This window comes from Sciurus carolinensis, chromosome 8 (genome assembly GCF_902686445.1).
Source record: "Sciurus carolinensis chromosome 8, mSciCar1.2, whole genome shotgun sequence".
NCBI classification, from domain to species: Eukaryota; Metazoa; Chordata; class Mammalia; order Rodentia; family Sciuridae; genus Sciurus; species Sciurus carolinensis.
This window is the reverse complement of record NC_062220.1, coordinates 83,565,991-83,581,629: the sequence shown is the minus strand read 5'-3', so window position 1 is coordinate 83,581,629 and position 15,639 is coordinate 83,565,991.

Below are 15,639 nucleotides of genomic sequence, written 5' to 3'. Positions count from 1 at the left end.
GTATGAGGTTCAATCAACACCACCAAAAATAAATAAATAAACTAGACTCAGGTAACCTAAGGTAGAATCCAGGCTTAGCATGAAGATATAGATTCCTGAGGAATGGCCTTGAAAGCAGCAGTTATGCATGAATACAGCAAAAAGAAACATACTCATCTTTACCAAAACTTGTTCTAGAGGAATACAATATCCATAACTGGGGCATTGCAGAGCCAGATCATGCCTGAGGCTCAATCCCCTAATGCAATCTGCCTAGCTGAAGGATCCAAAAAGAATCATTAAGGCCCCAAATCTTATGACATTCCAACAAGATGAACACCCAGAATGCAATGCTTGCTGGAAGGTTTGCAGACACCCAGGCTGAACAGGTGGAACATGGTGAAGGTGTTGGCAGGAATACACAAGTATCACAGCTCCCTGACTAAGGAGCATTTTATCTCAACCTCAGAGGCACTGCACCCTCAAAAAAATGTATATCACTTTAAAGCTTTCCCCATTTAAGCACAGCAAAGAAACATATCACAGGTGACTACTCATTATTTTCAGGGTAAATGCATTTTAAACAGACCTTTCCTTTCTTTTCCCTACCTAAATCCCTTACAGTGTGTGAAGATCTCTTGTGTCAAACAAGAAAAGTGCTGGAATCATCTGGATGTGCTCATCAGGGTACTAGCCACACAGACATACCCTTTCCAAGAGCTGCCACCTCAACTCAAGGGGAAAAGCGGAACATGATTCTTCTTTGAACCTGACTCATAGAAAACTTGTCTCCTCTATGTTCTCTTTTTGTTTGGGAGCATATTCACAGCTTAATTTCTACTGAATTCTATCTGGTGTAAGAAAATTCATTTTAGAAATCTTCCAATTCAAGGCAACTAAATGGACTCTTCTCTTCCCTGTAATCTTTTATGGTGATTTTCCTTAAGTTTCCTTTCATCTCTTAATTCATGACATAGCTGGTAGAGGGCAAAAGAATTTCTGATGTGACAGAAGTCACTCTGCAAAAAGTGCTGTAAATTTTGGACAGTGGCTCTTAGATGCTATAGCTCACTACAAAGGAATAATCTGAGAATGGGGATGGGGGAATGGAAAAGGAATAAATCCCCAGTTTTAGTGTTTAATTTTTAGTTAACTAGTACAAGTGTCCTTTTAAAACAAATCTTTTTTTAAAGAAGTATAGAGTTTTTATTCTAGGACGCCATCTCTCATGTTATGGTCTTCAATTCTTTCCATTTCAGCTTATAAATTATAAAATTAGATACACTTGGTAATGACAATACACATACACAAAAAAAACATTCATAGGTAATAATTGGTCCTTGATCCTATAAGCCACAGAAATACATATAGTAGGCACAACCCCAGGAAAAGCCTCAAAGATGAGTGATGATGTTGTCTAAAAGGCAAAGACTTATTTTAGAAACAGTCCATATGGCTCCACTTTGAGCTTTTAGTACTGACAGGCAGCAATGGGGAGCAGATGGTGACAAAGGTAGAATTCCAACATCATAAATCTTCTTAATTAAATTGAAATTACAAAGGGGAAACTTAAAAACTTAATGTGATGGGATACAATTACCTTGGGAATTACATGCATGCAAATGTACCTTGCTGTTTATTTTATTTGTGTTCTTTTTTGGTATATATTTATTAACTGGGATAATACTTTAAGTGCAATTATATACTTGATGATATTAATGGAATGTTAATTACCTGTTGTATGATTATGAAATAGATTTCTCTGTGTTTAGCAAACGTAAGTGGAGAAAAGACAAATACAATCAAAATTCCCTGTCCTAGACAAACAGGAGACTTAGTTAAGTTTCATGCATGTATCTGAAAACTTAAATAACAGTGTGTACAGAAGATATTTCTCATTTAAGGTAAATAAATTCAGAGATGGTGGTCCAGTACTAGGAAGGAAGCCCTGGAGTCAGGGGGACCTGGCCTTCTTCAACTCTCTGTGCCATCATCCTTAGAGCATGTCTTCTGTCCTCCAGGATGGTTTCGGGGTCTAAGATGGCTATACAGACAGTTCTGCATTCATGACAAGAAAGAGGATTATAGTCAGGGCTAAAATGATGTGCTTCCCCACCAGGTCAGTTCCCTTGACAAGGCTCCCCCAGAGGCCCGGTCAATGACTTCGGCTTATATCTCATTGTCCATCCCTCATAGCATTTAACCAAGGACAGTGCTGCCTTCCAAAAACAAGCAAACAAACAAAAAATCTCAAAACAAAAGTTGGGCACATTGGCACACACTTGTAATCTGACTTGAAAGGCTGAGACAGGAGGATGGCAAGTTCAAAGCCAGCCTCAGCAACTTAGTGAGGCCCTACACAACTTAGGGAGACCCTATCTCAAAAAATTTAGAAAAGCAGGGAATATGGCTCCATGGTTAAGTACCCCTGGGTTCAATCCCTGGGTAAAAATAAATAAATAATAAAAAAAAATTCTGGTAGTAAGGAATGCAAGGAGAATGGATATTAAAGAGAAAACTAAACATCTCTGAACAGAATCAGAGAATCCTGTTCAGGGAACTGACCATGAGACAGAACCTTCAGGCCCTCACAAAATAAAGAGAGGCAAGGGAAGTATTGGGGCAGAAAGGAGAAAGGACAAAGGATTTCCAGAGCTTGAGAGTCAGGGGAGCACATACCTGAGAGGTCTGATGTCAGGGAGAAGGAGGGTTGGGGAACACATTCAGAGTAAACTCTTCTTACTGCTCTATCAACTCTGCTGTTCCTTGGAGTTCTTTGAAGTTCTGAGGCCCTGTGTTAAATTCAAAGTCAGATGTTCCCAGGCAGACCAGAGTTGTGGGTCTCTGAGCCCAAATAAAAGATATGATAAAGGAGAGGCCAGGGTATCCAGATCATCTAGCACTTGAGATCATGAGGTTTAGAACCAGGTGGAGACCAGATCTTGTGGGGTTTAGTCATCAGATGAGCCTCATTCATACTCTCTTAGAAAGTGATTTATATCTTCCAAAGATTGCTCAATTCTCCTTTCCTTCAATGTAGAAACTCTCTGCCTCTCCCCTCTCTGGGGTTTATTCCAAACATCAAAAATACTATTAGTTTCCTAGGGCCATCAAAACAAATTACCATAAACTAAGTAGCTTAAAACAATAGAAATCTATTCTCTCACAGTTCTGTAGCTCAGAAATCTGAAAGTAACATTTAACTCCTTCTAAATGGTCTAAGAAGAAGGTTGTTTACAGCTTCCCATGGTTAGCAGCAATTCTTGCATTTTTTCACTGGTAAACACACTGCTCTGATCTCTTTCTGCATGCACATGGCCTTTCCCTGTCTGCATCTTTGTGTCTTCTTTTCTTTCTTATAAAGACACTGTTATTAGACTTAGGGCATACTCTAAATCCAGGATAATTTCATCTCAAGAGTCTTAATTCCAGCTACAAAGACCCTATTTTCAAATAAAATCACATGTACAGCTCGTGGGGTTTAAAACTTGGACATATCTTTTGGGAGATATTCTTCAATCCCACCATAAAAATGTTTTTAAAAACAGCAAATATAAACCAAATTCTCTCATGTATCAAAACTTTAAATTGCAATAGACCCCAAAGTGAGATTTCAATAGTGTTAATGCTATGATCTCCTAGTACAACTTTTTCTTTCTGCTAAAGTACATATAGAGACATCAGAAAAATAGAAAGATAAAAATAAATCAATAATTACAGAGACTGAAAACAAGTTAACAACTTTTTGCCAGAATCTGAAAAAAAAAAAAATTCCACAACCTTAAGGCCTAAAAAACTTATTTGAGAAAATTGATGGCTTATAAACAATGTCCTCTAAAACCAGGAGTGTAGCTGGTCTGGAAGCAGCTGTGCATGAGGATATTTTAATACCAAGCTCAGGGTTGATGATGCACTAGGAGGACTCAGAATAGACCTACTCAGGGTTAAGATTTATTACAACAAGCAGTACCAAGCACATTCAGAAAAGGGGAAAAGCACACAGAGTGAAGTCAGAGGGAAACCAGGCACAGGCTTCCAAGAATTCTCCCCCAGTGGAACCCACAAGATAAACTTAATTCCCTCAGTAACAAGTTGTCACAACATGCAGGAAATGTTGCCATCCAAGGAAATTTGTTTGAGATTATGTACCCAGGGTTTTTATTGGTAGATGTTCCCATAAACAATCCCCTATCTGGCACATAACAAAATTGCAGACTCTCAGAAGGAAAGGTGTTTGTCATAAACCATAACATGTATACAGTTTAGACATAGTAAACTACTCTTCTCTGTTCACAATAGGAACCCTTCTGAAATCTAAGTTCTCAGACATCAGCCAAGGGCCAACCTTCCAGGCAGATTTTTTCAAGAATGGCAGTTGAGGTCTGCTATGTTAACTTTTTCTGCACAGGCAGGTTGAGAAGATTATTTGCCCTCCTTCCCCCTGTCTGCCACTGTCTTATTGATGCAGGGTATCAGAAAACAAAAACCATCCCCAGGTTCTGCAGTATGCTTTGGAAGCCATGTTGCATTTGGGTCTTGCCTTTGTATCTTCAGTAAGCACCTTTCTACCTATATCCATTTAGAGATAAACACTGCATACCTCAGAAGGTAACTCAAAAGAGGAGGGAAAGAATGGAGACTCCTTGTAGTCCAAGAGGTAGGATTCCTAACCACAACACACTTTAAGTAGAAGCAGGAACAGGAATGGCCTGGAGAGAAGCATAGGTTCTTCTCTTCTCTATCACACAAAAAGATGAGGACCAGATGGAGTTTAGACAGAGAGATGGGGGGATGAAAGAGAAGGGTTCATCTCATCCCTGAAAAATCAGTGTTTTTCAAACACGAGCTCAGGATCCCTGTGGTTCCCAAGGGTATCTCAATGCTCACTAAGTGGAAAAAGAATAGGAGAAAGGACAGACTGGGTGCACCTCCTAAACTCCACCAGAATATGTCCACCTTTACCTATTAGCAAAATAAGAGTATATGCATAATTTTTCACATGAAAATAGGTTTCTTGACAAAAAGTATAAGAAATTTAAAATAATTATGCCAGATAAGTATCCACCAGATAGTGGAAGTGATTTAGCTGCTAAGACATCAACCCACACCCCAGGCATAGACCTGGGAGAGAGCTTGTACAACCCCAAGTAGGCAACGAAGGCAGGCCACTTTCAGCCTCTTTTGGAAAGCACCAAATCTGATAAACCATTTACCCACAACAGAAGTAAACCTTCTGTAACTACAAAACCTAGAAAATGGCAGAAAAATAACATAGTGGTTTCTAACATTTTAGTCACAAGCTATATCAACTAAATTATGAAAGCTGTAAACCCTCTCACAAGAGAAGTGAGCATACGCTATGCAATACTCTGGCATAGCAACTACAAAATGTTCACAGACCCCCTGAATATTAAACCAGGCTTAGAACCTCATAAAACTCCAGAGCCCCAGTGTTGTTTTGTTTTTGTCTTCAGTATTTTGTTTGTTTTGCAGTGCTGGGGATAGAACCCAGGGCATTAGGCATGGTAGGCAAGTGCTTTACCACAGAGTTACAACCCCAAACCAGATCCCCAGTTTTTTAAAAAAAACCAGACCAACTCCAGTGTTCAGTTTTAAAACCAAAAGAAAGGCATTTTATAAGTGCATTATATGTATTTATTCAACAAATATTAAATACCAACAAAGTTCTGATGCCCTGGAATCTGTTTGAATAAGAAGATATGCAAGGCTTCCCTGAGGAGGTGATCAAGTGTGAACTGAGATCCAAATGACAAGAATGAGAAAACCAAGTAAAACCCAAGTGCAAAGCATCCTAGGCAATGGGAATAGCCAAGTGTCAACGCCTTGAGATGGGAATGAGCCTGATGTGTTAGCAAACATACAAGACAGCCAGAGAATCCAGATCAAATAGGGGGAAATGAGGTAGAAGAAAAAGAGGCCAGAATCTGAAAGGTTCCCAGGGTCATAGTAACCATTTTAGCTTATATGCTAAGTATAATGGGAATCTGTTGAGGAGCGACAAGAAAAGTGCTCTTATTTGCAAATTTCCCCAATTTTTTTATTATTATAAAACATATAACAAAATTTGCCATCTTAGCCACTTTTTTTTTGCAGTGCTGGGGTTGAATCCAGGGCCTTGTGCTTGCTAGGCAAGCACTCTACCAACTGAGCTATATCCCCGGCCCTCTTAGCCACTTTTAAGCATAGAGTTGACAATATTAAATATATTCATATTGTTGTGCAGCCCTCACCACCATCCATCTCCAGAACTCATTTCCTGTTGCAAAACTGAATCTCTATACCCATTACACATTAATTCTCCATTGCTCCCCTCACAACCCCTGGCAACCACCGTTCCACTTTCTGTCTCTGTGATTTTGACTATTTTAAGTACCTTATATAAATGGAATCAGTATTTGTCTTACTGTGATGGGTTTCTATCACCTAGTACAATGTCAAGGTTCAACCATGTTGTATTATGTCACAATTCCCTAAAATATTCAAACTCATAGAAATATTTATATTCATATCATTGAGTTTGGGAAGTTTTTAGTTATTTCTTTAAAGATTCTCTATGCCCCTTTCTCTCTCTTCATTTAGGAAGATACCATCTGATGGTGTTTCACAGTTCCTTTAAGCTCCATTCACTTATCTTCAATCTTTCTTTTCTCTGTTCTTCACAATCTACAAATTCTGTTGTTCTATTTTCTAGTCCCCTACTTCTTTCTTTGCTAGTTTAAATCTTTGTTGGAGTGTCTCTAGTGAAGTTTTCATTTCAGTTATTGTACTTTTTTTTTTTTTTTTTACGTTTACATAGGGTCATGATGTTTATTTTATTTTTCCCCCTCGCCCCCACCCCTCCCACCCCTCTTTTCCCTCTACACAGTCCTTCTTTCCTTCATTCTTACCGCTCTCCTTAGCCTAACTCTAAACCTAACCCTAAACCTAATGCTAGCCCCTCCCAGCCCCCATTATATGTCCTCATCCGCTTATCAGCGAGATCATTTTGAACTCCAGAACTTGCTTTTTTAAAAGTTTTCTATCTCTTTATGCTATTTACATTTTGTTACATATTATTTTCTAAATTTTTTTCAACATCTTCCTTTGGTACTTTGAGCATCTTTAAAGTCTGTCCCATAGATCTACCATCAGGTCATTTTCAGGGAGTACTTCTGTTGATTTTTTTTTTCCTTTGCATGGATCTTAAACTTTTCTGTTTTGTTATATGCCTTATGATTTTTTTCTTTAAAACTGGACATTTAAATCAAATAATGTGGTAATTCTGAAAGTCAGATTCTCCCCATTCTCTAGAGTCTGTTGTTTCTTTCTCCTTTTGTTGTTTTTCTTATTGCTGTAGGTTGTCTGTGCCAAACATAAGCCTGAGATATAAACTTAACATCTTCTCAGGTCTTTTCTGAGCCTGCACTTTTCCCTTAAAATGCAGAGTGACTTTCTAACTTCCCTTGCATATTCATTTGCTTTTGAATGTCCTAGTCTTTAATGTCTGGCTCCCAAGAGCCAGAAAAAAGAAAGAAATGGAAGGGGTACCCCACCAGCCTTTTAAGTTCTTTGGAAGTTATTTTAGCCATGGGTAGTTGAACAACAGTAGGTAAGGTGAACAAAAATGGCTGCCCACCTCACTGTCTATACCTCTATGGTTAGAAATAGCAGTCAACAAACAGCACAAGCTATGGAGGACAAGGATCTTATTCTCTCACATTGGTTTACACAGTTGTATGCAAGCTATTTCAGGAACACACACATGACTGCCTAACACAGGATTGTAGGAGAAGGGTAGATAGTCACTGGCAACCCAAGAGCTGAAAATGACCAAAATTAACTAGTTTTTCATCCAAACTCCCCCACCCAAAGTTCTAGACTTAAATAGATTCCAAACTTCCATAATGATTACATTACACAGATTCTGCCAGTGCAATTGCTATTGAGGTAAAGAGAAAGATTCCTTATACCTTCTTACTATGCCAACTTCCCATTCTGATTTGCTTTTTATAAAGATAAGGGTGTTGTATGTTTACGAAGTTAAAGAGATATGAATGAATTAAGATTCACTTTTAAGTACAAATTTAAGCATTCCCAACTCAAGAGGCTGTTGTCAGGATTTATTATCTCAATACAAAATCTGGGGCCAGTGTTTCCAGGACTGTTAATTTAGCAGTACAGAGTTGTCAGGGCTATGATTTGACTTTGCTTTAAGCCTCTTCTTCCCCAGCCCAGTCACAAGACAACCACCACCTCTTCAATGGCTACGAAAACTTTCTCTTAAGCTTTTCATGTTTCTCCCTGTTCTGCCTCATTAACTAGTATTGTCACACAAGTAAAAGACCACAGCAGTCACTGGCAAGAAAATTCAAATTAAATCGTTATACTCATCAATATTCATTCCTTAGGCCTTGGAGTACACAGATGCCCAAATATATTAATAAAATTGGCTTTCCTTTACAAAAAGGGGCTAAGGACAAAATGACTTCTTAGCAGACAGCCAACCATGTCTGATACTGAGTAAAAAGAGAAAGTGAAGAAAAGGCAGAAGTCTATTACATCAATTAAAGCAACTTAAGCATGCAACAGAATTACTTGGACAACGGCTAAGATAGATTGCTGGGTCCACTCCCAGAGTTTCTGATTCAGTGCAGCTGGGATGAATCCCAAGAATTTGCATTTCTACCAAAGTCCCTATGATGCCAAGGCTGCTGGCCCAGAGCCCATGGACTAGGGTAAAAGGAGGAGAGGTGGAGAAAGTGGATAGAGTCAACAAAAATATTTCTCGGAGATACAGCTCAGCTGAATCAAAATTAAGAACTCAAAGGGTTTTTTTAATCTGGATTTTTTTTCTGGCAAAGATGAAAACAGATTAAATAGTTATAATGAAATTTATGTACATATGATTATACAACCAAAATTAATGTAAAGATTAATTTTCACAATAATAAGCCTGAAATTCCTTTAAAAAAAGAAAAAAAGTATATGGACAGGCAAGGGGAAACATACAAATAAAATTGTAATGGGAATCTTTAGCACACTGTTCTCATCTTCCACGAGCCAAATCAATAATAAAAAATGCATAGGAGATTCAAATAATTAGAATTACTCAATAGATATATATTAAGTTTTGAACTCTATATAGAATAAACCATATATTCAACAGTAAATGAAACATTTGTAAAACATAACAAATATGAGTATTAAAGGAGACCTCCTTAAATGCCAAAAAGTAGAAAATAAATAATGCACCTTTTCTGGTCATAGTGAAAGAATACTATAAATTAATAAGATTTTAAACAAAGTAACAAAAGGAGCCCTGACTTCTGCAAAAAATGAATAAATAAACAAACACTACATATGTAAGTATTGATTCAAAAAGGAACACAAAACTATAATTTAAAAAATACACCTATTCTTCCAGGGCCCAATAGCATTGACCTTTAGCCTCCCTGTTCTCATGGTGGGACCACAGAAGTTTGGAAACTGAAAAAGATATAATGACTTAGAGGCTTCAGTGAGCCCCATTAGTGGATTGCTAGCAAGTAACACCAATTCCACTACATTGTGCCTGATCTCTACCAGCTATCTCGACAGTAGATCTCTCCTAATCTATCTGTCTGTCTGTCTGTCTCACACACACACACACACACACACACCACCTTGAATTAACTGCATGGATGTAAAATTTTTAAAAATTCAAGGTAGAGAAGTTATTGGTAAAACAAAAATCATATGTGGCTACCTTCAACCTAAACACATTAAATATTGTGAAGATCGCCATGTCTTGAAAAGCGTAAGTCAGTGAGGGCCTGAGGTTGACACTGGACTTGAAGCTGGACCTCCCAGGGCATATGTACCACAGCACAGACACAGTAGGGGAGGTGATCAGGCTTTCATTATAGAGGAGACTGGAGCACTTCTTTTTGCTAGTTTTACAAGCAAAAGCCCACTCCTTAAAGATGGGTATTTTGGTACATGTGTTTTTTTATGTTATTTTCTGTGTTTTCCCTGTGTTTGAAATATTTCATAACGTTTTAAATGAAAATATTTATTCATGTATTATTTTTTTTTAAATGCTACAAAACAGACTCAGATTGTACTGATGGAAATATATATTGGAAAACAATTTTGAAGTATTTAGTAAAAACTTCAAAAGTGCTGATTCTCCTTAGCTCAGTAATTAGATTTTGGGAAATCTATCCTTAAGGAGGAAAATGTAGTCAATATAGTCATTCAAACATCATTTATAACGGTAAAAATGGGAAAGTCAAGATTTAAATAAAATAAAAATTTTTACCGAACTCAGGAGTTAGCAAACTATGGCACCCTGTGGACCAAACCTAACCTACTGGCTATTGTTGTAAATAAAGTTTATCGACACACAACCATGCCTACTTGTTCACATATTGTCTACTGCTGCCTTGACACTAAGTTGGCAGAGTTGAGTAGTAACAATGGAGACCATGTCCCCCAAAGCTAAAAACTATTTACTATCAAACCCTTCATGAAAAAGTTTGCCAACTCCTTAAATTATTGTATATCCATATAACAAAATACATTGCAGCCATTTAAAATTATGTTAATTTGCCAGGAACGGTGGCACATGCCTGTAATTTCAGCTTACTTGGGAAGTTAAGGCAGGAAGATAGGGAGTTCAAGGCCAGTCTGGGAAATATAGCGAGACCCTGTCTCAAAGTAAAATAATGTTTTGTCTATTGGAGAAATTTTAATGACATGAGTAAATACGTGAGATATTATATCAAGTTAAATGTAATGTTACGTACGCCATGGTTCAACCCACAGAAAATATAGAAACAACTCACTTAAACCTTCAAGAAATACTTGAATATAATGTCTCAGAGCAAGGTTTAGAAACACAACTGGTTGGGATCTTTCCGAATATAGGCAACTGGAAACGCGCAATTACAGGACAGTGTCACAAGTGCTCAGCAAGTTGAACCAGGGGACACATGAGTATATGTGGGAGGGGCTCGGGATTCAGGGAGGGCATTCAGGAGGAAGTGGTATTTCATCTTCATTGCCTAAAGGAAAACAGTCAGCTGCCAGAAGGGGAGGAGAGAGTGTCCAGTGCACAGAATAGCAAAGAGGAAGAAGCACAGAGGGAGAAGAAGCAAAAGGCCCCAAAGCAAGAGAGGGTATGAAGCTTCGAAATCTAAAAGTGGTTGAGTAGTACAAAATATAGATGCCGAAGGAATGCCACAGAAACCTTATTCGCAAATGGCGTCATTGTGGACCATACTCCACGGACATCAGAACAAATTTTAACCTTCACCCCACTACACACACGTTGCCATCTCTCTCAGCAGCCCTCTCCCTAACTCCAGAAAGAGGGCCCTCCTTGAGGGGCAGCTGAATCACTGTGTGTGAGAGGGCCCAAAGAGTGGAAAAGAGAAAGGTAAAAAAACTGTGTTGCCAGATAATTAGAAGGTGCGTGAGTGATCACACACTCTTTTGCTGTTCAATGAGAAATGCAAGTAAAATGTTTTACTTCTTAATACCTAATGGACTGTGTTTTCTTAAATCAGACACTAGAGTAACAACCTAGGTCCCTAGAATTATAAAGCTCAAGTGTGCTACAAAGGGCATATATTATATGTATCATATGCATAAAAAGTCAAAGATAGGATTTATTTCTTTAAATAGCAAACTTTTGTCTTGTAAATGCCTTTGAAGTCTTTAAAATTAAATATTCTTCCAGTAATTCTTGAGAGATCATTTTCCTTAATGAAATGTGGCTTAACAATCCTCTGTACTATTTAACATCTGACTATGAATCACCTTGTCATGTAGTTAGTATCTGGTTGGATCTATCCTCATATCCCTCTCCTTATTTGTCCTTGTTCCTGTGTTGTCCTTAGCAAGAGAGACTATAATTTCTTCACACAGTCTGGTTTAAGTAATCTTATCTATCTCATGCCAGTCTCATTTAATTGTTACAGGAAATATCTAGAGGCTGTGGTTCTTTTTTTCTAATAATCTCTACAGTGTTACTGTTCCAATTACTAGATTAAAACTTCAACACTTAATCTCCCAAACTTGGTACCAACTGTAAATGATGGTGGTGAAGTTTCTTCCCGAGGCACACTTGTGGGCTGCTAGAGTCATTTCTGGGCATGTACATATGTGTGTGCATGTTCAACACATGCACATGAACATTTTGCATTGTGTCATATTACACCTTCATGTTGCAGTTACTTGCACAGGTATTACCTTTTCCAAGCTATCTTATAGATCTTAAAAAATTCTGGGGGCTGGGGATATAGCTCAGTTGGTAGAGTGCTTGCCTTGTAAGCACAAGGCCCTGGGTTCAATCCCCAGCACTGCAAAAAAATAAAAAATAAAATAAAAATTAAAAAAATAAATTCTGGGAGCGGGGATGTAGTTTACTGGTAGAGTGCTTGCAAAGCATACATGAGACCCTCGGTTCAATTTCCAGCACCACCAAAATATATATATATATATATTGTTTTTCCAATCACCATTCTGTTTTGAAGACCTCCAATGTCTTCCCTTTAGCTCTAGGGTAAACTCCCAAATCATTACCCTATTATTTCAATGTTCTTCAAAATCAGATTGCAATCTATCCACAAATTCTTTTTCATTAGATCCATACTATAATTGAACTGGGCTGCTCAGATTCCTTTATGTTTTCCTGGACTCTCTACCTCACTCCCTGCCTAGAATGCCCCCATTTCTCTATCTCCATCTGAATCCAGTTCTGAACCCAAACCAGACAAGCCCCTTGGCCACACTGAAACACAAGGGCCTCATAATCCTTCATCCACTACTCACTAGGTATATTTTATATCCTGACATGTCAGTTTTTTTAATGTGTGCACACTGGTCTTCTCTCTCCAGTTTGATCTTGAATTCTTTGATAAACAATAAATTACTCAACTTTTACCAAGTGCTCAAAAAATCCATCTAGTAATAGATCGTTCACTTTAAGATAGAAACATTCAGATTTTTTTGTTTCTTCTTTTGAGATATACATGACAGTATATTTTGACATATTATACACATATGGATATAACTCATTCTAATTAGGATTCCATTCTTGTAGTTAGTTTCACTGGTTGTGTATTCCTATATGAACATAGGAAAGTTACATCTGATTCGTTCATCATCCCCTTTCCTTCATTCCCCTTTGTCTAATCCAGTGAACTTCTATTCTTCCCTCCCTCACTTATTGTGTGTTAGCATCCACATAGCAGAGAGGACATTTGGCCTTTGTTTTGGGGGGGACTAGCTTATTTCACTTAGTATGATAGTCTCCAGTTCCATCTATTTACTGGCAAATGCCATAATTTCATTCTTTATGATTGAGAAATATTCCACTGTGTATATATAACACATTTTCTTTATCCATTCATCTGTTGAAGGGTACCTAGACTAGTTCCATAGCTTGGTTATTGTGAATTGAGCTGCTATAAATACAGATGTGGCTGCATCACTGTAGTATGATGATTTTAAGTCCTTTAATTATGTACTGAGGAATAAGATAACTGTGTCAAATGGTGATTCCATTCCAAGTTTTCTGAGGAATATCCATACCACTTTCCATAGTGGTTGCACCAATTTACAGTCCCACCAGCAATGTCTGAGTGAATCTTGTTCCCCTCATCCTTGCTAACATTTATATACTTGTATTCTTATAATTGGCATTCTGACTGGAGATGGAATCTCAATGTAATTAAAACAATTTGCATTTCTCTAATTGCTAGAGATGTTGAGCATGTTTTCACACAATATTTTTTGACCATATTTCTTCTTCTGTGAAGTTCCTATTCAGTTCCTTTGCCCATTTATTGATTGGGTTATTAGGAACATTCAGATTTTTTACCCATTCTCTGCATCGAAGTTGGCCAACTTTGTGCTTCTATTCCCTAAAGCTGCAAGAACCCCATGGCTGAGCTTCCTCCAGCTGCTGTTCAAGTAAAGCTAATGCCTCCCAGTTCTACCAGAGCTGCTCACTTCACCTGGTGCTGGAACCCAGTGCCGGTTGGCTAAGAGTGGGGGGAACTGTGAACCCGCTATGCTCAACTCTGATTTAGGAGCAAACGTATTTAAATCTTAAAAAAAAAAACTGACATTTACTGTGAAATGGAATAAAAATTGCTAATTATGACTATGTTACAGATACTTCACTGACTACATATGTATTTCATTCTCATAACAGTCTTATGAAGTAAGCATTATAAGAAAAAAAAAGATGAGTTCCCACTTTACAGATAAATAAACAAAGTTTGAGATTAATTTGCTCAAAGGTACACATATAGAAAGTACAAAAGCTGGGACTCAAATTCACACAGCTTTGACTCCAAATCACAGACTTCAGTCACTTCATAATGTTGCCCCTCAATTATAGTCTGGCCTTCCCTTTTCTCTCTTTCTGAGAATATATCATCCCCTAAGAACCATATAAGCTAATTGAATTTCACTTTATGTCAGATAGGGTGTGACCAACTGAGCTGGAAATCCAGAACTCCTTAGCAGGGTCATGACCTAGGGTATCCATGCTATTTGATAGACTTACAGTCCTTTACATTTGTGATCTTCTTAACTTGACAAATTAAAGGAGACAGTATCATGGAGACTCTTGTCTTCCCACCCTTCCAGTCTTTCATACGTAAAGGAATGATTATGATGTATCAGCAAAAAGATAAGAATGCATAGTAACAGGACTGCGAAGTTGTCCTGTTGCTCAAATTCATGAGACCGTCATAAGATTCACGTCTGAGGCAGATTTAACCCAGAACACTGCTTGATTCCTGTGGCTTAGGGTTGACTATGTAGCCAATAAAAATTGTTATGAGTCTGCCAAGCAATTTCAGTCTCTCTTTTTTTTTTTTTTTTTCTTTGAAGGACCTTAGAGGCCATAGGTACAGGTACACTTTATGAGGCTGAGTAGAAAGGAGTTCTACTAGCTATAAAAATGAGTACAAAAACATAACTGGAAAGATTGATGCTTGTCCCAAGTCTAGCCCATGTGTCAGATTCCACAGGGTCTGTAACTTTGTAGTTTTCCCTCTCCCCTGTAACACATGACAGATTTGCTGATAATGAGACATGTGAACTCTGAATGCTGAGTGGTTTCTTGACTCCAGTGACTTCTCTAGTTCTCTCTGTGGTTTTTATTCAGGTAGAATTTCTCTCTTCATTGCAAGCAGCTGCCTCCTTTGGAGAACTAAAAGACTCTAGTTGCTTCTAAGTACCTCCAAGTCAGAGGAGCTGAATTGCAGTATGCCTGAAAACTGCAAACTCAGTTTGACTTCAATTTCTGGGAAGAATCAAGAACAAATCATCTAACATTCTATTGGCAAACACCTAAAAGACACAAAGTTCTAACCATATTCTCACACCTCATTAAGGCTTCTTGGTGCTGACATCTGCGGTGAAGAAGGACTGGAAGGTGTCACTTGTGAATACATCCTCTGCAAGTTGGAGGTTATATTGCAAGTCTCTGAAGGACAACCTGAAGATAAATAAGGTACTCTTGGTAAATTGGTCTCAGAGTTTGAAATGACAACAAAGGGGGAGAGAAAATATTTCAACAGACCCTTGTCATATACCAAAGAAAATCTTTTTTAAAATTATTCTACAAGTCTAGGTTTTGATCTAGTTAAACACTAAAAT